The sequence below is a fragment of the Phyllostomus hastatus genome, unplaced genomic scaffold, assembly GCF_019186645.2.
Source record: "Phyllostomus hastatus isolate PE091 unplaced genomic scaffold, TTU_PhHast_1.1 phas_contig_948, whole genome shotgun sequence".
NCBI classification, from domain to species: domain Eukaryota; kingdom Metazoa; phylum Chordata; class Mammalia; order Chiroptera; family Phyllostomidae; genus Phyllostomus; species Phyllostomus hastatus.
This window is the reverse complement of record NW_025333993.1, coordinates 8,803,514-8,828,630: the sequence shown is the minus strand read 5'-3', so window position 1 is coordinate 8,828,630 and position 25,117 is coordinate 8,803,514. Positions and strand designations below refer to the sequence as shown.

General features: G+C 46.7%; 1 protein-coding gene across 5 annotated transcripts in view; it reads left to right on the top strand.

Moving 5' to 3' along the window:
- The window catches only part of ITSN1 (intersectin 1), a 174,836-nt gene that overhangs the window by 20,934 nt on the left and 128,785 nt on the right, over positions 1 to 25,117 (top strand). The window contains exon 1 of one of the 5 annotated variants that reach the window (XM_045852349.1): positions 23,097 to 23,172. The exons of the other annotated variants lie outside the window; for them this stretch is intronic. The gene's annotated coding sequence lies outside the window, so the exon portion shown is untranslated. Of the gene's footprint in view, positions 1 to 23,096; positions 23,173 to 25,117 lie in introns of those variants that run through there. 5 annotated transcript variants of the gene reach the window in all.

The window sequence follows — 25,117 nt, the reverse complement described above, 5'->3', positions numbered from 1 at the left end:
GGTCCCCTCGCCAGGCCCACACTGGGGCGCCGTGGGGGCGGGGGCCCAGGCCAGGGATGCTCCAGGCAGTCGGCATGAAGCCGAGGCCCCACTGGCATTACCATTGGGCGTTACAGGACTTCCACGTTTGTACTCTCAGGAAAAGCTTTTACCTCTGGGGATTTTCTTTGTTGTGTGGCCGTGTCTGTTCCTGGTCCTGCTCCTGTGAATGCCTCTGATTTAAAAGGTGTGTGAAGCCGAATCCTTAGAAAACCGCTGTGTGGGATCCGAGAGGTGCCGGCCGAAGGGGGCCTGGCTAAGGGCGGAGGAGAGCCGTGCTCCGTCTGGATGCTCCTCTCTCGCCCTGGCGGCTGCGGCGTGGAATCCAGCGCTCGTGACCGTTGTCCACCGTTCTGGTTCGTTCGCGCACATCAGACGCGGGGAGAGCAGGCGTTTTTACTGCTACTCTGTCTGCATGCAGAGAGGCTGTTGGTGCCAGTGTGTCCCTTTAAGCTTTTTGCATTTGTGGGTTTACTTTCTACATACAAAGTTCTTTATTACATGAAATAACGTGTTCATGTTAAAATCTCTCCGAGCGGCTCTTGATTTACTCAGCTGCCCCCATCAAAAGCTTGGACTTTCTCCTGGATTCCTCCCCCCCCTCCCCCGCCCCCCCGCTTCTGATGAAGGCCCAGGGCCCTCCCGGCTGCGTTCCTGAAGTCCCCCTCCCTCTCTGCCCGTCCCCCCTTGTCCCCCCGCGAGTTCTGCCCTCCTTCCGAACCCCCTTCTCCTGGGGCCGCGGCTCCCAAACCTTTTCACCTCGGGATGCCCCCGCACACTTAAAGTCTATCGAGAACCCCAGAGAGCTTTTCTGTGTGTAGGTTCTCTGTTGATAGTGCCATATCGAAATTAAAATCGAGAAACTATTTTAAACTGTCTATTAATTCATGAAAATGAATAATGAACTCTGAAGTTAGCATAAGTAACTTTCTGATGAAGATAAATATCCAAACAAAGAGCCGGGGCGAGGGCAGCAGCACTGCCCTGCGGTTCGGCAGGTCTCCCCGCCGCCATCCGGCCCCGCGTTGGTCCCCGGGCTCCCGGCCACTGCGGGCGGGCCGCGGCAGGTGGCGCCCCGCCAGACCGCACTCCCTTTCCGTGACCCCTCCTTTGTTCTCCTGAAATGAGCTTCATCAGTAATTGCAGAAATACCCGTGTAGTGCCCGAGCTTTTTTTTATAAACCAGAAATCAGAGCAGTTTGTACTTGCGTGAGTGTGTTGGAGCTCAGCTCTGTTTTGCGACCCCAGAGGACGGGGCGGGGGGCGGTGAGATGCTCACAGCTGGCTGCGCTGCAAACGCAGTGGACACGAGAGCACATGGGATTTTTCCAAAAGTGTGAAGGACTCGGTAAGACTCAAAACAGCCTTCTCTCGAATTAGACTCCCAGAGAATCACGTGTACAGTAAAAGCTTTTTAAAAATCCTTCGTATTCGTAGGTAGAATGGAATTTGGTTTTCGGTTCAGAGCATTATAAATGGAATTTTTTTCCCCTACGCGAACGTCCAGGGAGACGTTCGAGAGTCACGAGACAGATCCTTGCGTGGGACTGCCCCGAGGGCCCGGTCAGACGCCCGCGGTGCCTCCCAGGGAGCGCGGGGGCCGTACCCGCGCTCTGCTCCCATGGGGCATGACGTGCGCCTGTTGAGACCCGCTAATCAACGGAATCTCGGCTGGGTGAAAAAAAATTTTTTAATGTTGGATGATCATTTTAAAAATAACTTACATAATAAAAGATTTCAAAGAAAAGAACAATTGCCTGTCATCTCACCACCCAACATACACAGTGCTAGTATTTTCTGTATCTTGCCTTTTTTCCTTGTTCTCCTGTAGGTAGTTTTTCCCATTTAAAAAGTGGGATCATTTATAAACTACTACTTTTTTTTGTGCTTGGCTTGATTCTACTTGATTTTGACTGACTGATCTGTCTCTTCTTGTAACGAATCATTTTTATTCTTTATTTGATTGTAAGATTAGCAGAGTCTCAGGTTACCTGCGCACAGATACGCACTCTCGCCTCTTTCTAACTTCAAAGGCGGTGCCGACCTGGGGAAGCAGGTCTGTCTGGCTTAGGGTGGGGGAGCCTGGACTCACCCTTCCGTGCTCCCTCCGGAACCCGTCCTGGAGGTGATGCCCCGAAGTTCCGCGGGGGGCGCTCGGGTGGATCCCTGCCGGCGTCCCGCCTCTCCCGGTGCAGTGCGGTTTCCCGAGGGCAGGAAGGGAATCTTATCTGGGGCTCCTGTGGGTCTTCAGCATCAGCTCAGTGCCTGGGTCCTTAGTCCATTAAACAAATGGCCGGGGCAAAACTTTTCTTTTTGTTGGACTGCGAATAAACCTCATTTCACTTCTATATCATGGTCTATACCTTCATCACAAGTAAATAATTAGATTAATTACCATATTACATCTCAAAACATCTAGCCCCAAGTGGGGTCATTTATTAGTCGAAATAAAGTTATTTCTGAAGCTTGTAGCACGTGCTGATTGTATTTATTTCTAGCTGTGGCTTGCATGCTGCTGTAGTAACTCGGGTGTCTGGGTGACTGCTCGTGCAGCCCTGCCTTTGGCGTAATTGGATGAGTGTGCATTTAGTGTGTTCCTTGAAACCAGGTCCGTTTGCCTCAGAGACCGTGGAAGGCTCAGGGAGATAGCTCTAGGACCCATCAGTACAAATAAGGTTTTCTTTCATTGTTGATCCTTTTTTTTTTTTACCCCTGCAATTTTGTTTTCAGCTGTTAAGGTTCGAGATTTCGTAGCGCAGGCCCCTTGAGTAATTTCATGTGTTAGGATTGGAATTTTGAAAAATGATTTGATTGTTTTCAGGAGAGTTTCTGGATTCGGAAGGCCTAAAGGTGAGAGGCTGAATCATTGGTTCTCAAACTCGAGCATGCATCAGAACCACCTGGAGGGTTGTGACAAAACAGGTCACTGGCAGGAGCTTCTCTGTTCACCCCCACTTCCTAAGTCCAGGGTGGGGCCCTGAACTTGACATTGCTGACCAGCTCTCTGTTTACAGTGGTGCTGCAGGTCTGGGACGACTTTGAGAACACCGTGGATTAAGGTGTTGAAGTCAACTAGAGGGAAATAACATGGAGAGAGAGGGTGGGGGGCCCGGCCTGTTTCAGGGGGATCCCCTTGTGCTTTCTGAGGATATGAGAATTGTAAAGAGAAACTGGTTTTGGAACATGAAGAGAAGAAACACACAGGCATAAACTTTGAAAGTACTGAGATTGTTGTAGTGGTGGTTAAAATTAAGATAACAAAAGAGAATTGAAAACAGTTGATTTAAGAAAGAGTTTGTTTTACCTTCTTTAAAACTTAGGACTAATGCATATTCATAATGGAAAGTGTCATAAGTACAGAAAAATTTCTATTCCAGAAGACACAAAAAATTTCCCTGAATTATATTTTACCACTTGGAGATATCTTTTGTTAATTTTTTTTTGTTAATTTCCATTCAGAATCTCTTTTATGCATAGGACTTTTGTTTTTGCTTCTTCCCCCAATGGAGTTTTTATAATCAGACAGTATGGGTTCAAAGGAAAGAAAGGAAAAGATCGTGAAGAACCCTCAGTCCTTATGTTAACTGCTGTTAATTTCCTGCACTATTTATCTTTTTATATGAACACGAGGTCTGTCCAGAAGGTATCCAGCCATGTAATATGAGAAAGAGACATCTATTGAAGAAGATGCAAGATACAAGAAACATTGTACACAGGACAATGATACCTCAGTCCCCTTCCAAGTAGGCACATTGGACCTCACACAGTTCTCCCAATATGTTCTGTCATATTTTCCCAAATCTCATTGATGGTCAGAAATCTATTCCCTTTCAAAGGTGATTTTCTTTCTATTTTTTAAAAAGATTTTATTTATTTATTTTTAGAGAGAGGGGAAGGGAGGGAGGACGAGAAAAAACATAAATGTATGGTCACCTCTCACACACCATGTCCCCCCCCCACACACACACACACTGGGGACCTGGCCCACAACCCAGGCATGCACCCTGATTGGGAATTGAACCAGCGACCCTTTGGTTTGTGGGCTGGTACTCAGTCCACTGAGCCACACCAGCCAGGGCTCAGAGGTGATTTTATTTGGGAAGAACCAGAAGTCTCAAGGTGCTGAATCTGGGGTGCAGGGGGGCTGAGTTCCTTGGGTGATTTGGTATTTCACACAAAAAACTCAGCACTAGATGTGATGCATGAACAGACACATTGACGTGATGAAGCTGCCAGTCACCAGTTGCCCATAGCCATGGCCTTCTGAATCATCTGAATAGTTTCTGTGGGTGAATGTTCAAGCTTAATGCAAAATTTGATACAAGTTTGTTGCTCTGCTCGCTCAGTCATTTTGAATGCGATGGCCACAGGCCCATGCCCACTCACTGGCGCCTACCACCCCCACTGACTGGTACAGTGAAGTCGTCATTGTTCATGCATGTGCCTTCCAGTCCACTGTCCTCGTCTGCCCGGTTACCATTCTTGTTCTATTAACAATAGTTGTACTTTTTTGGACAGGCCTGGCATACCTGTTGATATACTTTTTTAAAAGCCCACAATCCCCGTTCCCCGCCCTTAGGATGAATGCCCTGAAGTAGACTTGGTAGAACAGAGAGCGTGTAAAATCGAAAGCTGTTGATGTATTTTGCCAGATTGTCTCCAGAAGGGCTCAGTGATTACTGCCCAGGCCCCGAGTCCTCACGCATCGCTGTTTTAGTATGTACTGGCTCGGGGGTGAACAGTCTCCTTGTTTTAATTCCGTTTCTTTGCTGATAAGAAGCTCAGTGCTTCTTTTCATGTGTTAATTGCTCATTTATGTTTATTGTCTTTTGTATTTCTGCTCTTGTCCTTGTCACATTTTCTTTTTTCTTAATGTATATGAGCTCCTTACACTTAGAGATGGTAATTTCTTATGTCTTAAACTTCAGAAATTTATCCCCAATTTTTCATTTGCTTTAAAAACATTACCTGGCCATGGCTGGCTGCAGCCTTGGCCTATCAGGGAAGACGCCACGGCCAACGGAGCTGCCCGGCCCGGGCCTCCTGTGTGTTTCTTCTGTAGAATTACTTCAGGCCTCCCCTCTCCCCAGCCACTGTCTTTCGTTTCTAAGGGCTTTTGTCATGGGAAAGTCCTCTCTCACTCTAAGGTTTTATAAACACGAACCCACATTTTCTTGTATCACACTTCCATTATTTCATTTTTTCACTAGATTCTTTAAGTCATCTGTAGTTTATTTTAGTACGAGCAAGCAAATACATTCTAGTGTGAGCAAACTTTACTCTAGTGTGAGCATATGCTGTTTTCATTTTCTTAAATGTAATTCCTCGGTTACACTACGCAAACATCAGGCAGATGTAAGGAGCAAGTTGGAGGTGAACATTACGTTTCGGTCTGAGGAGCACTGGGGGTTCCGAGAAGCCCCCGGGGGCTGGTCGTGAGAGTGAGGGGAGAGGAGGGCAGAGCCGAGGGGGTCTGGTGTGTTTCCGGCTCTGGAAGGTGCACTTCATCTCGCCAGAGTTCCTGGGGGAAGCACACGGGTGTGCTCTGTACACGAGTAGTGCCTGAAGCGCCTTGTGTGTGTTCTTGTGTTTCATAGTTACTCATTACACAAAATTTCTCGTACTATATGTTGAAAAGTAAATGTAAAAATTCCTTTATAATGCAAAAAAACAAGCATCTAAATATAAGTCAATAAAAAATTGAATTAAAAAGTTGAAACAAAAGATTTTTGTCCTGCAAGTGTGGGCCAAGGACATGGGAGCGCGCTGTGCACAGCGGAATCCAGGAGGAGGTCGGCCGGGCACCGCTGGACAGAGCCCCTCGGGCACCGCTCACAGGCTGTTCAGCACGGCGTGGTCCAGACGGATGCTCGGCGCCGTCCCCTCTCTTGTCCGCACGCCTCGGACCTTCCCACGCCAGAGCGTTTTTACAGCTTTATCGTGTGGCTGTGTGTGCTCCAGGTGTGTTATTCGTGCACGTGAACGTGCGTTCCCCTCGACCTCTACGTACTGCATCGTCCTGGGTTCCCCGTCGCCCGTCAGAGTGCGGCCCGGCACTTGATGCCTCGTCTGCCGCCTCTGCCAGCGCACTGCGCGGGCACCGTGATGCGACCTGGCCGCTGCTTTCAACGTTCATTGATTTCTGTGACAGTTGCCCTTCGACAACTTCAGTGTGTCAGTTTCAGGCGACTCCGTTAATTAGAAACTCATCTCCGTTGTGTATTAAGTTTTAACCAGTAAGTTTTAAACCGTATTAGTTTCAGGGATACAATATAATGATTGTTACAGTTAATTTATTTCCGAGGAAAGTGGTAGATTCCATTCCTCTGGCCATTGCTTCTTCTCTTGTGTCCCATGGAACATCTCCACTGGCGCCACTCTTTGAAGGTTTTCTTCCAGGCAGGGAGTTTCATCCGCGACTACGGGCTCAGCGAGCAGACACAGGGCAGCAGGCCGGTCTGCACGGGAGCCCAGCGAAACCGAACAAGCACTGGGCCGGTGACTGCCGGCTGTGGCGCCCAGCCGTCAGCGTCCGCCTCTTGCAAGATTCGGTTGTGACCTGCAGAGTGGGCACAGCTGGGGAAGAGCTAACTCACTTCCCCCGGGCTGTTGGTGAGCGGTCTTCTTTCCTATATCGAAGTCTCGTCAGGGGAACGCGGATCAGTCGGCTTTTGCTAACTTATGCTGCAGTGACAACCCACCCATCTGTGGTTGACAACAAAAACGTTTATTTCTCACATCAATGCCATTCGTGGGCTTCATTCTAAGACCCAGGACGGAAGTGTGAAAACAGCCGCGGCGGCATCTCCCAGTGGCTCTCTCCGAGTGCTGCTTCTGCCCCTTGAGCGGCCTATGCCGTTGCCGCTCACCCTTCACTGGCTGGAGCAGGCCTCACGGTCACACAGGGCCTCGGTGGGCAAGAGGCGTGTTCTCCCACAGGGACGGGCAGGCCGAGAGGGATCTGGGGAGAGAAGGGCAGCCGGTGCGTCCCAGTAACACCTTCTGTTGCAGGATATGTTTGTATGTGGTGACCTTCCAGAAGGGTTCTTGGGTCTTTTGAGGGGTACTGAGAGTTGGGGGCAGGATGGTTTAGGCCTATGTTCTCAAGCACCTTGATCATGAGAATTTACTAGTTATATCTTTATTACCATTTGGGGGATCTTGGGACGGTGGATGTGGTACGAGATAGCTGCTTAATAAGCGTTGGACTAAGGGACAAGACGAAGAATAGAAAGAAAGCAATTCTTTTCATTATTGGTAGTGTCTTCTGTGGCTTAGTTCGAAACAGTTTTATAGAGTAGTTCCTATAGATTGCACCTTTATATATAAAATGAAAACGCTTTCTTGGTCATTTTTTCCATACAAAAGTTGTTTTTCTTAACGGCTGACACGTTCATTATAGAAAATTTGAAAAATGTACATAAATACAAGCAAAGAAAAGATCGTCTCCTATCTGGCTACTCAGGACAACTACTGACACTGTTTATTGTATATTCTACTGTATTTCTGCTTCCTTTTTTTGTCCTTACAGTTTTTGAATGTTGTCCATGTGTATAGCCATACTGTAATCACTAGCTTTTCTTCCTTTTGCAGTCTTTCTTGCTTAACTTTGCATTACTTTGAAGTAATGTAAGTTACTTACTTTTCCGTGTAAGGTCAGCTCACAGGCGCGACGTTAATCTGGATCGGCAGGTGTCTCAGGCACTGGAGGAGACTAGAGGGAGCTCGGTAGAGCTCCTCGGGGTACTTACTGAGTCTGTTGAACAGAAGATAGCCAGGGCTCCTCTGTGCTGCCGTTCGTAGCACGATCCAAAAGAATGAAATTTCCCAAATGTGGAATAGCATGATTTGGGGGAATATTTATTAATATTGTATGGTAATAGGATAAAAGTTAGCTTAATTTAGTTCGATCCAAGATTATCCCTTAGAAACTGATATAAAAGATAGTTTAAAATTTGCTCAGCTTTATTTAAAGCCTGGGTTTTAGGGTAGAAAGTTTCCCTAGGGTATCCCATCATTTCCTTTAATTATTTCAGAAAGAGTATCTGTTACCAGGAAAAGAAAAAAGAGAACAGCCATTTTTTTAAAATTAGGCTTAATTGCAATGACATATGAAGAGAAATCATATTAATCTAGAGACAGGTAATTTCTTAATTTAGGCTTTTACTTCTGTAAGAACAATAGAAAAACTGTAGAATCATTCTAATGATTTTATATCTGTAAAGAATTTTAAAAATACTTTCTATATTCCTCTTGAATTCTCAATTAAGAAACTCTTCTGAGTTGGTAGCCTACAGAAATAGGCTATTGGAGAGGCATTTAACGTTCTAAAACTAGCTTTCTTCTCTTTCCCTATTTAACCTTTTCGTTTGAAAAATTTCAGACTCCACAGAACCGGTGGGGGCAGCCGTAAATCCCGAGGACCGGGTCCTAGTCCCAGCTTCAGTGGCTGCTGACTCTCGTGGGTTCGTTTCCTCTGTCTCCCCGCCCCACTCCGGCCCCAGCCCCGGCCCCAGCCCCGGGTTCACCTGAGGCAGATTCTAGCCATCATATCATTTTATTCAAGCGGGCTGCCTTTGATTGTGGCAGGAGAACCCATTTTCCTCTTGGCATCAGCACAGGCGCTGAGGACTGAATAGAATTTACAAGGAGACAGACTGTGCATTGAAGAGCTTACCTTTTAAGAAAGGAGCTCAGATTTTCACTGAGTACTTTTCAAGTTTCTCTTCTGTTTCAAATAAGGGTGTGTTTGCAGAGTTTTTAAGTTCCTTGTTATCTACTTGGAAAGTCCTGTAGCAAGTTCAGGTTTACTCATCCTGTGACTGCTTTGGCTGTGCCTTATCTGAATAGTAGGCAAGAAAGCAGCATTTCACCCAGAGCTGGCGTTGAGAGGAAGTTAGATACATTGGGTGTGTTTAGGAAGTGCCCCCTCGTTCTGTAATAATATACGAGCTTGTAAAGTCGCCTCACTGTAACAGCTCTTAAAAAGCACATATAAAACACTTAACAGTGAGCTTTTTTCCTAGCCATCAGCGGGACAATTTAATTCCTGTTTTGAATCAAAATAAAATTTTCTTTTGTGTACCTGGGATCTGCAGGTATTGGTTGACTCATCCTTCTTTGTTGAACCGATCGGTTTCCCAGGCCGGTGTGCCTTTTTGTACTCTTTGACCTTGTACTTCAAGTTGAATTCCTTTTGTCCTTTGAAAGAGTCATAAAGTTGTCAGCGAATATTGGTCGGCGTGAGAAATAGAATTTTCACTTTTCTCTATGATTTATAAATTTCAAGTGGCTTTCATAATCATAACAGTTTCTTGATTCGCTTCTAAAAAAAGTAGATTCAAAAAATAAATTAAAAGGTAGATTCATCAGATTAAATAGAATGAAGTGTTTTCTTTTGAAACTAAAGCTGATTTTGCCTCAATGGCTCATTCTTAGAGTTTAGCTCTTGAACGCAGGAAGCTGCGGGGGTCACTTGCCCGTTCCGCTCTGTTCCAGTTTGCAGGGCGAGCGGCCCGCGTGGCTGCGTGGCCGCGTGCGGGATGCCGGGGGCTGGCCTGTGCGGGAGTGCGACGTGCGGTGCGGTGCGTGTCTGTTTTTCTTCAGCAGCCGAACAGAAGTAATTATGTTTATGTTTCACCAATTTCACAAGAGCATAGCTAGAAGTATGATAATTAGATTTTTTTTTTTTAATTTGCAAAAATATTTGAGCTGCTTCACATGTTGGTGCTATTTAAAAGCAAGGTGTTATTAACATCTCCTTTTTCTTGATTAGTGGTTTTGACACTGGAAACACTGCTTTTTGTCTTTCCTTGGTACAGTCTCGGATGCGTTTTGAATTTGCTCCCAGTGTTTTTAGTGGCTGGGGCGCTGTAAAAGCATTCTTGTGTCCTATTTTTAGCGCGCAGTGTTGAGTCTGCATAGGCGGCCAAGTCAACGGCAAGGCAGCTGAGCCGTGCTGAGCGCTCGCCCGCGTAGCCCCTGGCCTCTCCGCTTGCGGGGTTGAGTTACTGTCTACAGTGACGCGTTTCACCGTCTGCGACTGCGCAGTCTGAATCAGTTTGCCTGTTGCCTAGCTGCCTCGAACTCAATTTTTGTCTAATTCCTACTGCCGGTATTTTATGTCTTCGGTTTCAGGATGGATGGTCTGCTTGGCTGGCTCCGGCAGGGGAGATCAGCGCTGTCTAATCAAGTCAGAATGGGATCCTCGCGTTAAACGGCATGAGTTAGGATGGACGGATCTGAGACTAGAGCTGGGCCAGCAGACAGCCCGGTTTCTCTGGGCTCCCACTGTGTGTTTATGGGTGAAATTATTTTCTTTATCTGGTTAGGGTTGCACTGTTTAAAAAAAAATTAGGACATGCATCATGTATATTTTGCAGAATATTTATATTCTTTTAATCCTAACAATATTTTGTTAACCTTGTACTTTGCTAGGTTGAAGAGATTTCAACTTAGTAGTTAAAGAATTTTCCAACCTCATTGGAATGTTTTTAGGCATGAGCTCTTTACATAATGAGATGATCTGTTAGGTATTTAAGTTTTGATGCTTCTAATTTGTAGAACTTGGGGCCTACAGGTTTGGGGTGGTCGTGTTTCAGGGGGCAGGCTTCTCTGCGCTCAGGGTGGTCTTCTTTGTTATTCCTGTGAACACACGCGATGACTCGATTAGGACAGCGTTCCAGACGCACAGGTAGGGACAGCTGTCCGTGGGTTACGAAGTGTTCGGCATCGAACAGCTGGAATCGGCATTCTGTGATGACAGTCTCGCTTTTAAAAGGAGCTTAACAAACAGTAATAATGTACTTTGGTATTAAGTAAACGAAAGAAACAAGGAAGCCTCTGATGTTAAACTGAATTTGTTTGACTTGAAGGCCAACTAAATAAGGAAAACTTGTGCTGTGTGCAAATAAAGAGGAACCTCCACCTAAGCATTTCGATTGTTGCTTCTAAAATAGCAAATTTGTGGCATGCGATTGCCTGTTTTAATTTATAGCCTTTGTTTTTGAAAAGACATGTTTAAGCATCAGCTTTGTTATTAGTTGGACTGTGTTTTATGTATTTTTGTCAGAACTCCAGATAATTTGCAGATTACGTGGCTAATATAATACTGTTATGTTTAGGAAACTAGTTTGTTTCTGTTGAATTCCTTGGAATATTTTGGGGGCCATAGTCCACTTTGAAAATCATAATCTGTTGTTTGCTCCGGTATTTGCTGTGGAGAATTGCACCTGGTTCCCGAGCATTTGCAGGACCACGCGGTGGCAAGAATCCGCCTGGGAGAAGACTCCTGTTTGGTTCGCAGGTTGTGCAGGTGGCCGCTGAGGGTGGAAGGGTTAGGATCATGTGGGCTTCTGAGTACTTCCTTCCTTCATTCACTCTAAAACCCATTTATACAGCACACATTGCCTTCGTGCCCTTTAAAAAATTGTTTTCTTTTTATCCCCATCTGAGGACATTGTTTTCCTTGCTTCCAGAAAGATAGGAAGGGAGAGAGAGAGACATCTATGTGAGAGACTCCTCCATGGGTTGCCTCCTGTACGCTCCAGAGGATCGAACCCGCCACCCTTTGGCTACAGGACGATGCTCTAACCGCCTGAGCCACACTGGCCACGGCTGTTTGTATGTCTTTAATGGGTCAAACCATGTAACAGATGCTGGAAATTTAGAAATAAGTCTTTGCTCTTAAGGGACCAGTCTTGTCCAAGAAACAGAGTAAACAGGCGGTTAAATGGATCTATTTCTAAGTTTAGAGCATGCGAAGGGAACAAGAGAGGAAATCCACAAGACACCGTTTTGAGTGTTTTACTTACAGTAAAACTCATTGATTCTTCTTACTGTTAAAACAATTCTCCTGACACTTGTTAAAACACTGAGGAAGACTTGAGTCAAGACCACTGCACTAGAGGGGAGAGAGCAGCCTCGACTCTGGATACAACAAGAAGCAGGAATTTGCAGACCAGGAGCAGAGCAAGGAGGCCAGTGGATGGCACATTGCTAAACGGATCTAACGGGATTTAGGGGAAGACAGGCCAGGGACTCACCTGTCAGAGGTTAGGGATGGGGAACTTGGTCGGATACTGAGGAAGGTTAGATACCAGGGTTAGGGTGGTCAGTGACTCGGACTGTGAAAGAACTCACCAAGGGAAATGCAGAAGGCAGAGAAACACACCACCCCGGCCTGGAGGTGCGGGGGGCTGTGAGTGTTCATCCGGCGCCAGGGCGGTCCTAGAGCAGGGTGGTGTTTCACCCAGGCTGCAGCTTACGTCGGTGTCACCTTTGGGTGCAGGGGCAGTCCGGTCGCTGCGGTCTGGTGTGTCCTGTTGAGCCTTCAGGGCACTTCCAGTAAAGCCTCATAAAACAATCAGGATCAGTCATGCTTTATGGGTCCAGCCAGCTCAGAGAGAGTGGCTTTTGTCCTGTTATCAGGGGCATGGGGCTTCTCCCTAAACTGACCTGTCAGGGTTCTCGCTGAATCTGGGCTAGGCAGGCTGAAGGCAGGACCGGGGGCCAAGACCAAGGTCCAGGTGAGAAGAGGGCTCAGAGCCCGACTAAAGTTTGGTCACAGAAAGAGACTTTGTCATTATAAGCTTTTAAAGTTAGGTACAGTTATGGTCTACATTCGACAGGTAAAGAACCTCAAGCTGAGAAGTAGTCCGAGCAGCTCCCAGAAGGCTGGAGCCGGTGAGCACCAGAGCTGGGTATCTGCCGGACGCTTTGCACTGGTGACCTGAAAGTCTCCGTCCCGTCTCCTGGGCCGTGTGCCCCGCCTGCGATGGCCCGATTCACTGCTGCTAACCCCTAGTGAGAATCCGTGGACGTTTGCCTCCGTGGTCTGGCTGCAGTCAGTGCTGTTTCGAAGCCCATGATTCCCATGGAGCAACGTGCTCAGGTTGCAGTACGGAGTGACATTTAAAGGTTGGCAGCTTTATTAGAGCTTCAAAGTGTTGGTGTGACTGTTTAGCTATGAACAGTTCTAGTTTTATATATATATATTTAGCAGAGTAACATTTTTCAGTTGGGTTTCTGCCTCTTACCTATTGAAATATAGCAACAGAAGGAAGAAAATATAAAAATTAGGATTTCAGATTGTCAACATAAGAAACATTCAAACCGCCCTGGCTAGTATAGCTCAGTGGATTGAGCGCCGGCTGTGAACCAAAGGGTCACCGGTTCAGTTCCCAGGCAGGGCACATGCCTGGGTTGCTGGCAAGGTCCCCCAGGTAGGGGGCACTTGAGAGTCAACCGCACATTGATGTTTCTCTCCATCTCTTTCTCCCTCCCTTCTCTCTCTAAAAATAAAACATCTTTAAAACTTCTTTAAAAATAAGAGGGAGACCTCTTTAGCACGAAGGTAAGGTTGTTTAGATCACAAGACGTTTTGGAGTTAACCCCACCGCTGGGCTCCTGGCCCCTGACAGTGGCAGCATTTCTTCTGTCCTCACATCCCCTTCCCTTTCCTGCCGCTCAGAAGCACTGACTAGTCCTTGGATGCCTTTTGTCCTGTTATTGGCCCTTGGCTCCTGCCCTTCATGCTGTTCTTTAGTCTAGAATGCTGTTCCCTGTGTCTGTATATACAGCTCCCACTTCCGATCACACTCATTGCTGGTGATCTGCAGAGTGGCCTGTTCTCGCGCTCGGGGTGGGAGCTCTGGGCTTGCGCAGTCGCATGGAAGATGGCTAGATGGCCTCCTCGGATACAATGTATGCGAACGTAGTAGCCGAATCACTGTACAAGTTTTAAATGTTACTGGTAGTATTTATAACTTTATACAAGTTTTAATGTTTTGGTATATTTTCTTTCAGTGTATTTTTCAAAACAAAAAGATGGTAGACATAATACCTTATATAAAGTTCTATTCTTTTTTTTAAGGTTTTATTTATTTATTTTTAGAGGGGAAAGGGAGGGAGAGAGAGAGAAACATCAATGTGTGATTCCTGGGGGCCGTGGCCTGCAACCCAGGCATGTGCCCTGACTGGGAATCGAACCTGCGACACTTTGGTTTGCAGCCTGCGCTCAATCCACTGAGTTACTCCAGCCAGGGCCAAGTTCTATTCTTTTGATAAGCATTTTTAATCGTCACATACCTAATTGTATGGGTATAACATAATTTACTTAACTGTTCCCAGCCTTTTGAACATTTATTTCAGTTTTTAATTGTTGAAAAAATAAAATCACAGTGAACATCTTTGGACATATATCTGTACTTTTTATTATTTTCTTAGGGCGGATTCCTGGGAGCTGAACTATTAGGCACACGGGTACAGAGAACCCTTCTGACTCTCGGTGCACACCTTGCCACACTGCTGTCCGAGGGAGCTGCGGCGGTCCGCCGCCCGCAGCACTGTGACGGAGGCCTCCCGTTGCCGTGCGGTCATCCTGCTGGAAAGCCGCAATAACGGACTTCCTTATTTTGGGGTCCCACATCAGTCCTTTGTGGTGAGCTTTCCGAGCTGGGTTGACCTTAAGTAATTGGTTCACATTCCCAAGTAAGATTTGCCTTTGTCAGAAACTTTGTAAGATTCATTTCGAAAGTTGGGATCTAAAGGAAACAAGAAAGGCTTTCTTTGTCAGAGAGGGAATACAAGGTTAGTCTCACGCTGCCCACACCCAGACGAATGTTAACCAGGGAAGTACTACATACTAAATGAATTACCTTGACTTCCCTTCAGTAGCAGGACTTACTAATGAATAGCTCTTCTGGATGTCACAACGCCGAGACCAAACGCTGTCCCCGTCACGTGCGCTCGTGTGCCCAGACCAGAACTCTGGGTGAGCGAGTCGTCGTCCGCATACCGAGTCTGGGAACTGGCTTCTGCAAAGTGTTTATGTTATGAGAAGTTGAACCTTTTCAAAGACAATACGAAATTGAGAAAATCTGGGATTTTCGTCTTGTTCACTTTCATTCCAGCCCACAGTATACTTGTGATTTTTAGCAGAAACGTCCAAGCTCCCTCCCATTCTGAATTGTAATCGTACGGCCGTATCTGCTTGAAGAAGTTGAGTGAGGACCTCAGTAAATGACGACCGGGATTCTTTCCAGCTCCCCGCCCCCCCACCCCGCCCCCAGGCTTAAATATATTCCAGTGTATCCCAGTCAAGTGAAGTGAAATGAAGGACTGGAATCCAGTATCTGTTGCCTTCTAAAACGGTTTGGCTTTCCCGTTGGCTGCAGCCTGTTTGGTGTTTTAGTAATGCTAATGTTGTTGAATGGGTTTTTCAGTCCTGAAACTCCTTAGTGGTGATAAATCTTGCTCTGCATGGAAGTCCTCCGGGTCACCTAGCAGAGCGCAGTGGGTTTTTGTTAGTGACGGCATTGTCCTTTGCTCTCATTCACGACACTCTGTGACAGTGAGGCTCTCCCCTGGACTCCCCCCACCCCCCGTTCTTTACAATTGGTAAATAATCTTCAGCTGTAGCAGGAGGCAGCCAGCATCAACTCCAGTGGGTCCAGCTCTCAATACATGGCTACGCAGGTGTCCTTTACCTCCTGGTCAGGGACACCTAATAGTCCTTATCAGAGATTCTAGGAGATTAAAACAAATCGCCCTTGAATTTTCCACTGGCATCAGGAGTCGGTTGTCGTGGGCAGGAGGGTCTGATTGCCGTTGCTGCCCGTAGTGACACTCTGTCTGCGACAATGCCAGAGATGTGAAACGTTTGCTGGGTTCTCAGCTGTGCGCTTGCTCTCGAGACTTACACGTAGCAGATTTATTTTAATGAATTATTCAGATGTGGAACATTTTATGAGAGCTAGCACATGGTTGTTTTTGTACAGCATGTGTATGTTTCAGCTCTTCCTTTGCCGCAATCGACGCACTCATGTCGTTTCTGCAGTTGCAGCTGTTGCACTGTTCTGTTGGCGCAGACCTGAAATCTGGCAGGAGAGCTTCTTGCTTTCTTGTTCTTTTCAGTGCTGCCGTTTTCTGTTGCACACTCGGTGCTTTCTGGGTAGATTGACTTCTTTTCTAAAGCTGTAGACTTTCTCTAAAACTCTCTGCCCGGCCTCCACCGCTCACTCTTCCTGTAGGTGAACTGGTAATAATACCCTCAGGCTTGGTTACTGGGTGTATTCAGAGGGCTACGAGTTAACTGTCCAGAGGTAAAGGTGATAGTAGAAAATAGTACATTGTGTTGATGTCTGATGCAGTGTGATATCAGTGCTTGTGCTGCAGTGCGGAAGCTTCTTTTGTTTGCCTTTAAGTGTGCATGTGCCTTGTAATCCGTTCAAAATCCACTTTTGCCCCAGCTGGTGTGGCTCAGTGGATTGAGCGCTGGCTTGTGAACCAAAGGTCGCTGGTTCCGTTCCCGGTCAGGGCCCGGGCCCGTGCCTGGGTTGCGGGCCAGGTCCCCAGTTGGGGCCAGAGAGAAGGAAGGGCGGGATGTTTCTGCCCCGCGTCAGTGCTTCTCTCCCTCTCCCTCCCTTCCCCTCTCCCTGGACATGGATAAATAAAATCTAACAACAAAAAAAGAGTATCCAAATTCATAAAAAAAAAGAAAATCCAGTTTTTATTTGGAAGCAAACCTTCAGGTCATCTCTTTTGGTGACCGTATAAATCCACATTACACAGATGTCATTTGCTCTCCCATTACCTAGTTCAGTATATTGTGTGTGTGTGCGCGCGTGTGTGTGTGTGTGTGTGTGTGAGATAAACGAAGTGTTTCCAGTTGCTGGTGAAATTTTAACTTTTTGATCACTTAAAACTTTCTATTTGAGAAGGTACTGGAAGTTTGTGAACTGAAATAGGTTAAGTTTATACCATTTCATCATTACTTTGGCTGATAATTTTAGAATTCCATGTTTTATATTAAAAAAAAATTGATCTGAAATGCCCATCTCCCACTCAGAGATTCATAAAGTTTTTGGTTTGGTATTTGGTTTGGGGTTATCTGCACTTTCCAGGAATTACTTTTCAGCTTTTAGTACCTTGTAGTAAGTAATGTTTCATTCTTAATGACCCTCTTGAAAATGGAACCTTCCAGAAAGATAAAATCTCCCATTTATTTTATTGAAGTCTTATGAATGATTACAGCTGTAGTGTATAGAATGTGATTTCTTAAATAAGTTAGACAGATCTAGTTAGTGACTTTCAGGTGTTACTCTGCAGTTAGTTGAAGGAAATAAGCTGCAAAGAGGGGTTGGTTAATGTCCAATTTTCTCTTTAAAGCAGTAATTTCTTTCCCTGTCTGTTTTTTTGTTCCCGATTTTTCAGCTTTGTAACTATGTTTTACTGTTACCGCTCTCGGAGGAAGCCTCTCTCCTATTGGAAATACTAAAGTAAGGATGATTTAGAAGAACCGAGGTTGAAATCTGCCTATTGAGCTGCATAGATTGATGTTCTGGCGTTTGTCTTTGTGGAGAGTAGGCCCGAAGAGACGAGTCATCCGAAATGCCGCTGAGTGTTGCCCAGTGATGTGCCGACAGCCGGGCCTGGCAGTGATGGCTCACCGCTGGCCACTCCTGCCTGGTCTCCCTGCCTGGTCTCCCCGCCACCGCCCCTCCCCCGGCAACCAAGCTCTGGGAGGAATGTCTGTTCTCTTTTTCTGAGGACAGTTTGAATGTACTTGTTCACTCGTTTTTCAGACAGAACGTTGACAGTGTCTCTTTGAACTCAGTCCCAAGGGTCTCTCTTTTTTGGAGTCCCTCACCCCTCCTGCCATTTAACAGTCTCAGCCGTGAACGGCTGCACGTCCCTTGCAGGTCATTGCGTCCACTGCGCACAGCCGCACGTGGAGAAGCCACTGGAGCCCGAGACGTCAGACGTGGCGATGCGACAGGGACCAGGTCAGCGTGCGTTTGGAGTTGTCGGTCCCTTTGGCCGCGCAGTGCTCGGCCCGCAGCGCCTCCTGAGTCTCGGGGGGGCTCCGTGCGCGCCCCGCCCACGCGCGCCCCGCCCATGCGCGCACCCTCGCGGGGGCTTCCGCCACTTCTGTTCCCTCCAGACTTTTTCTTAAACGAGATTTCCTTCCATCTTTTTAAGGTTTTCTAATTTTGAACTTTTAGAGATATAGAGGCCTCCAAAAGGAAAATATATGGGTTCAGTAGTTGGTTTTTTGATGATTTCTTTTAATTTTTATTCTAGATCGGGGTAAATATAGGTGGGATAGTACCTACATGCGGGCTCTCACAGCTCTGAAACATCAGATTGTATCATGATTCGACTAGAGTGCTTTATTTTAGTGTTCCTGAGATATTTTTACATCTTTTAGGATGCTTAAAATATACGCATACTCGTGTTTTTACTTTTCTCTCGTGTTTTCACATTTCTGTTCCTTTCTGTCTCTTTGATGTTTTATTGATGTCAAATTTCTAGAAATTTAAATTTTCTAGTCTGTACCTTCCTATTAACCTAGAATTAAACCTAGTGAGCCACTTTAACATAAAATAAAAAAATATTTCTTTATAAGAAACGAATTTAAAGTTTACTACCTTAGCACCATAAAAATCTATTTCAAATGAATAAATTAGCCCGAATATTGGGGAAGGAGAGTGTGATCTGGGTATACAGACAAAATATCTTCTGTGCCAAGAGCACATTCTCAGTGTTGAGACCAAGCGTTCTGCGGCCGGCAGGGCAGGCCCGCGGGGCGCGTGCAGGCCCGCGGGGGCCTCGGTGCCTCCTCCAGCCCTCGCTGGTCTCTCTTGTTCCAGAGGAGAGGGCTGCACGGGTGTGTGCGGGATGGACAGTCGGTGACTAAATGATGTTCACAGTCTCCTGTTTCTCAGGCGATCAGTCCTAAACCAGCCCTGTTTCGGTATGTTAGAAACCTGCTGATTTTTTGAATTGCCTAGCTGTGAAGATTCGTTTTTCTTTAAGCGGTTATATTTTTGAATTCCCTTATCTCATCTTGCGTACTTGTTTTATATATGCCTTTCCCCCTTGATTAAAAAAATTAGAAAAACTTCAAAACTGTAGGAAATTTGAAAGAATAGTATGATATACCTGTTTTTAAAGATGTTCCAAAAAGTGTAATTACTTAATATAAAGTTAAAAGTTTTAAGTTATGCCAGTACTTTAGAGTTTAGAAATTTCCATCTTCATAAGTTATTCCCTTAATTGCTAAATTCAGTATTTGTTATATGCTAGAAACTGATTATACATGGATTGGTTTTATTTTGTTTTTTTTGGATATCATTTCTTTTTCTTTTGAATGATCTTCCTTTATGACAGCAAAACATGAGAAATCAGGAGATCTGTTTCGGCATAATTTTTATCATGCAAAATGACATTTTAATAAATACTATTTTTAGGATAGTGTTCCTATTTTATAAATATACATTTTTAGAGGTCTTTAAATATATCAACATTTGGGATTTTAATGCAAGTGCTGAAATGAAGGGTCAACATTGCTTTAGCTTTCTACACTTAGCTCTTCTTTCTGAACCTGAAGTGAAGGAAGATTAAAGACTTCTGAGACATGTTCTAGCTTTGGCTTAAAGATCCTAACATTTATCCAGACATTAAAAAAGTATTACTATTTACCTGTCTTTTGATTGCTCAATATTTAGTCTGTGTGTTTTTCTGTTTTTTTTTTTAATATATAAATATAGAATTATTTGCCCTACTATAAAAATTAATGTTTATGAAAGGGTTTAAGCATTTGGGAAAAGTATGTATTATAACATAAAGTGTGCAAAAGAGGGACACAATTGTGTATTTATAGGGAAAGGACTAAAAGGAAATTTAAATACCAAGCTGGTGGGTGGCTGCCTTCTCTGCGGGTAAGAACTCCAAGACAGGCCCCCGCCGGCCCCCTCTCTGGAGCACTGCCTCAGCTCCTTGCTGCTGCTCTCTCCGCCCTCCCGGGGCGGTGGTCCTGCCTCCCTGCCGCCCCCACCCCGGACGGACGGAGTGCCCTTTTCTGCCCCGCTCTAGGTAGGCTCCTGTGTCTCTGTCTGTCTTTCGTAGGGGGCCTACCTCACCCTGTTGAAATCCTGTCACTGGGATGGAACTTCTGCCTTCACTCACTTTATTTTGTTTCATTCTTTTTATTGCTCTGGGCTTCCTGTTAGATGTGCATGTGCCTTGCAAAACTTCCAACTTCGTTTGATAAATGCTTACTTATACTTAAGGAAGCTTTGCCTTTTTTGTATGAGAAGTGAAAGCTCTTGGGACTTATATGGCAAAATGCTCAAGCTTATTTCCCCCACTCAGCTTCCTCTGTGGCCTGCTGTGGCACTTTAAACAAACAAACTTGGTGTCTCCCTTTCTCCTTTGTTTTCCAGGGCTTTTATTGCTGGGAACAGTGTCCTCTCACTGCCTGCCCCCTGCCGCCCCCCCGCCCCCAGCTCCACCCTGGGTGGTTTACCGGGCTGACTGTTTCGGGAGCGTTCCGTGAGGCTCTCAGCCCCGAAAGACCGACATCCTCTTCTGCCATTCAGTGACTGTGCCAGCTGGTGCCTTAGCTTCCGCGTCTGTGAGATGCACGAGTAACATTATTTAGCTCAGAGGTTTGTTAATAGGGTTGAATTGGCTAATATAGCTCAAATGTATTGGCATTTAATAAAGTTTTTGTGATTTGGTTGCTTACATATTTACATTATTTGCTGCTATAGCTCTCAGTGTACACACATAGACACACACAGGCAGAGATTCTTGATGGGTACTTCTATCCCCTATTTAATTGTAAACTCCTTTTGTCTCCCCGCATTATTGACGTGTAAGCGTGATGACTCAGTACATGTGTGTATTATGAAATGATCACCGTGATCAAGCTGCTTCACACATGCACACCTCACACAGTTATGGTGTGTGTGTGTGTGTGTGTGTGTCTGGTGAGATCACTTAAGGTCTCTTCTCTTAGAAAATTTCAAGTGTACAGCATAGTAGTACTAACTGTGGTCACCGTGCTGTCCACTAGGTCACCAGAACTGACTCCTCCGTAACGGAACGTGTGTCCCTTTGGACCAGCCCCTCCTCACCCCCTCCACCCTCCGGCTCCTGGCTAGGGCTGTGTTACTTTCTGGTTCTACAAGCTCAGCTTCTTTCAGATTCCACATGTAAGTGAGACTCCGCAGTATTTGTCTTTCTGTGTCTGGCGTATTTCACTTAGCAAAGTGTCCTCCAGATTCGTCCACGTCACAAAAGGCAGGATTTCCTTCTTTTTTTTCATGGTCGCGTTGCATATGGATACCACGTTTTCCTTATATGTTCATCCGTCAACACACCCTTGGTTGTGTCCACGCCTTGGCTGTTGTGAATACTGCTGTAGTGAACACGGGAGTTCACTCACCTTTTCGAACAGTGATTTCGTTTCCTTTGGACACATGCTCGGCAGTGAGACTGCTGGATCACATGGTAGTTCTGTTTCCTTTTTTTTTCATGTTTATGGATTTGAGAGGGACATACCGACGTGAGGAACACTGGTTGGTGGCCTCCCCGATGTGACCCGACTGGGGATTGAACCCTCAGCTCTTTGATGTACAGGATGGCACTCCTGCCGAGCCACTCCGGCCAGGGCTCCTTGTTCGTTCGAGCGCAGGGAAGGCGAGCGGCCGCCGCAGGCGCTGCGCCACCCCGAGCTGTCGGGGTCTCTCCGGGCGGGCGGGCGGCCTCGTGCCGACGGAGATCCCGCGGCTACAAGCGGCCCCAGCCCTTGGACACATGCTGCCTGTTTGCAGCTTTTGAGGAGCTTCCATGCTGTTTCCATTGCGAGTGTTCCAATGTACACCCCTCCGGGGGTGCACAAGGGTGTCTTCTCTCCGCATCCTCGCATTTGTTATCTCTTGCCTTTTTTTAAAACTTGAACATGCAGCATTGATTTCTTTCCCACAGTTCTGGAGGCTGGAGGCCCGAGGCCAGGGTGCCAGCACGGACGGGGCCTGGTGGGGCCCCTCCTCCTGGCTTGGACATGGCCGCCTTCTTGCCGTGTCCTCCGCCGGTGGCCAGGGAGCCGCTGCCCCGTGTCTGTTTGAGAGTGGCCATCCGGACGGCTGTGAGGTGGCAGCTCACTGTGGCTTTGTTTCAGTGACGTTCGGCATCTTTCCATGGACCCGTTGGCCATTTGTGTGTCTTATTTTGAAAAATATGCATTCAGGCCCTCTGCTCATTTTCAGTTGTGTTGCTTGGTTTTGGCTGTTGAGTTCTGGTGGTGGCTTGGTAATTCTTAAGCAGCTGAAGTTAAAGTTGTGGAAGAACCCGGCACTTAAAAGGGTGACTCTTTCTGCCCTGCTGTAGTGAGTCCAGTCTGTGAATTGATGTAGATGATGCAAAGGAGTGTCTGCTGGGGGAGAAGCAACATACACAATACAGGCGAAAAAGTTTTTCCCCCAGAAGGGGAGGTGGAGGCCAGGCCGAGGCAACAGTTTGCGGTGGGACCGGACGGACTTCCTCTACCCCGTGCGTATGCAGTTGCTGCTTCCTGTCCTGCTCATCCCCGGGCGTCCCTGCGGCTCACGCTGGAGTGACAGGAACGGAACAAAGTCTTCCACTCAGTGATTCTGACACCCACGTGCGGCCATTGATTTCTGACAGACGCTCTCAGGTGGTGCTTGGAGGAAAACGTTCCCCAGGTTGTAAGAGTTAACTGAAGTCATTGACATGTTTTATTTTATTTAAAGATTTTATTTATTTTTAGAGATGGGAAGGGAGGGAGAAAGAGAGGGAAAGAAACATCAGTGTGTGGTTGCCTCTCATGTGCCCCTTACTGGGGACCTGGCCCACAACCCAGGCATGTGCCCTGACTGGGAATCGAACCGGCAACTCCCTGGTTCACAGCCCTTGCTCAATCCACTGAGCCATGCCATCCAGGACTTTTTTTTTTTTTAATTGACACATTTTAAAAAATCAGTAAAGGAATGTATCTAATATTGCTCTTGTGTTTACAGTAAGATTTGTTGCTCTCATATTGTGCAAAACAAAACTTGTTCATCCTCTCTGCATATTAAAAAATCTTATTGTACCAATAAAAAAAGAGACGTCATTTGAGTGAGATAAGGACTTAAAAATCAGCTCTTTCAAGACAATTACAGTGCTTGCACGAGGAGATAAAAACCACTGACCCAAGCCTGTTGCGCAATGTGCCGGATCAGCATAGCGCCGAGTGGTCCCCGGGGACGAAGAGCCGTCCTGAGCGGGAGAGCAGGACTTCGGAGGGAGGGTCTCCCGGAGCGGCACAAGGCTCGTCTCCAGGTGGGCTCCAGGCATAACGGGGGGCCTGATCATAAGTGGGAGCACAGGACTATATTACATATACTAATGCAGAGACTTGAAAGTGAAAAACAAGCTTTTTTCCCCATTATCTCAGCATTTGAAAGTGTCGTGTTTGAGGAAGTGTCTTACTCATCCCAGTTCTCGGAGAGTTTTCGTTGCTGCTGCTGCAGAGTTGTTGTTGAGAGCTCTTCCCCACGTTTGTTGAAGTGACCACCAGGGTTTTCTGCTGGTTTCTGTTAGTAAGGTAAATTAGATTAAGAGATTTTCAAATGTTACGCTAAACTTGCACTTCTGACTGGGGTAAACCCTACTACTCGTGTCTCGTTACCCTTCCCGTCTCTCAGTGAGATTCCACGTGTAATATTTTGTGGGGGATTTTCTCATTTACAATCTTTAGGGTCCCCTATACTTCTTTGTAATGTCTGTCACGCTCACCCCACCGCAGAGGCCAGCAGCCGCGCGTGGCGGCCCCCGCCCCCCCCACTTCTTCCCTCTGGCAACACTGAGCGGCTTCGCGGACGGGCCCTCTGCACACGCTGTGTGGGGGTGTCCAGTGGGAGGTGACGGACAGGGCGTCCCGGGTCGCTGTGCGCAGAGGCCGGCCCGCCGGCACACCTGCCGCCTGCGCGCGGCTGCCAGGCGCTTGCGCAGTGCCGCCGCCTCTGTGCAGCGTGCAGGGCCGCCGGGGCCCGCCGGGCAGGTGCAGAAAGCCTCGGGACTGAGAGAGAGAGGGATGTCAGCCGGCCAGCACGCCAGTAAAGGGATCGAGTGCTGCCGGAAACGGCAGGACCCTGAAGGGCAGAAAGGAAAAAAGAATCAGAAGAGGCAAAGCCATTGTGTCTGGGCAGGGGGCGGGGGGGGGGGGTGGCAGTGTTAGGAGTGGACAGTGGAGGACAGGGAAGCTTTTGGAAATTTAAAAAGAGCATAGTTGGACAATAATCCCATGCATAGATAGGTAGATGAAATTAAGGAGTGTCAGGGCAAGGAAATGCCGTTTTTAAAATCTAAGTTCAGCTAAATTTTACTTTATTTTTTTGTATTAACCTTTTCTTTAAAAAAATTTTTTTTTATTGTTGTTCAAGTACAGTTGTCTCCATTTCCCCCCACTACTTCTCCCCGCCCCTAAGTTTTAAATCTCTGATTATTTGGTATTTATTTTTTAAAAATATTTTATTTATTTACTTTTAGAGGGGAAAGGAGGCAGAAAGAGAGGGGGAGAAACATTGGTTGGTTGCCTCTTGCACCCCCAGATGGGGACCTGGCCCGCAACCAGGAATCAAACTGGTGACTTTTTGGTTCTCAGACCAGGACTCAGTGCACCGAGCCTCACCAGCCAGGGCGTGGTGTTTGTTTTTAGCTATTGCTCATTTACTGTGTTAAGGATAAGGAAAAATATGTAGTAAGTGTGGATTTTTCAGCTGAGGAAGAGGACTGGCGTGGTTCCACACTGGCTGTGCCTGAACAAAGAACACCTGATGGGGGTTTGATGGCCCTGGGGTGGGTGTGTGTGTGTGTGTGTGTGTGTGTGTGTGTGTGTTTCATCCTCACCTGAGGATATGTTTCTTAATTTTAGAGAGGAAGGGAGAGAAAGAGAGAGAGAAATACCAATGTGAGAGAGAATCATCGACCAGTTGCCTCCTGTTAGTGCCCTGAGTGGGGATTGAACCCACAGCCTCTTGGTGCCAGGGGCGAAACTCCAGTCCACAGAACCGCCCGGCCAGGGCCTGGGTTTGGGTCGGATGTTCTGGGCAGACACTGTCATATGGATTGTTTCCAGGGCTGCAACGCAGACAGGGTTTTTCATGGGTGGAATGCGGGCTTGGAGTTTGCTGTCCTTGCTCAAATCCAGCTTGGCCACCAAAGTGTGGTGTTGCTCTAATCAGTTCACCTCTCTGATTCTCATTCTCCCCATCTGTGCTCTGGG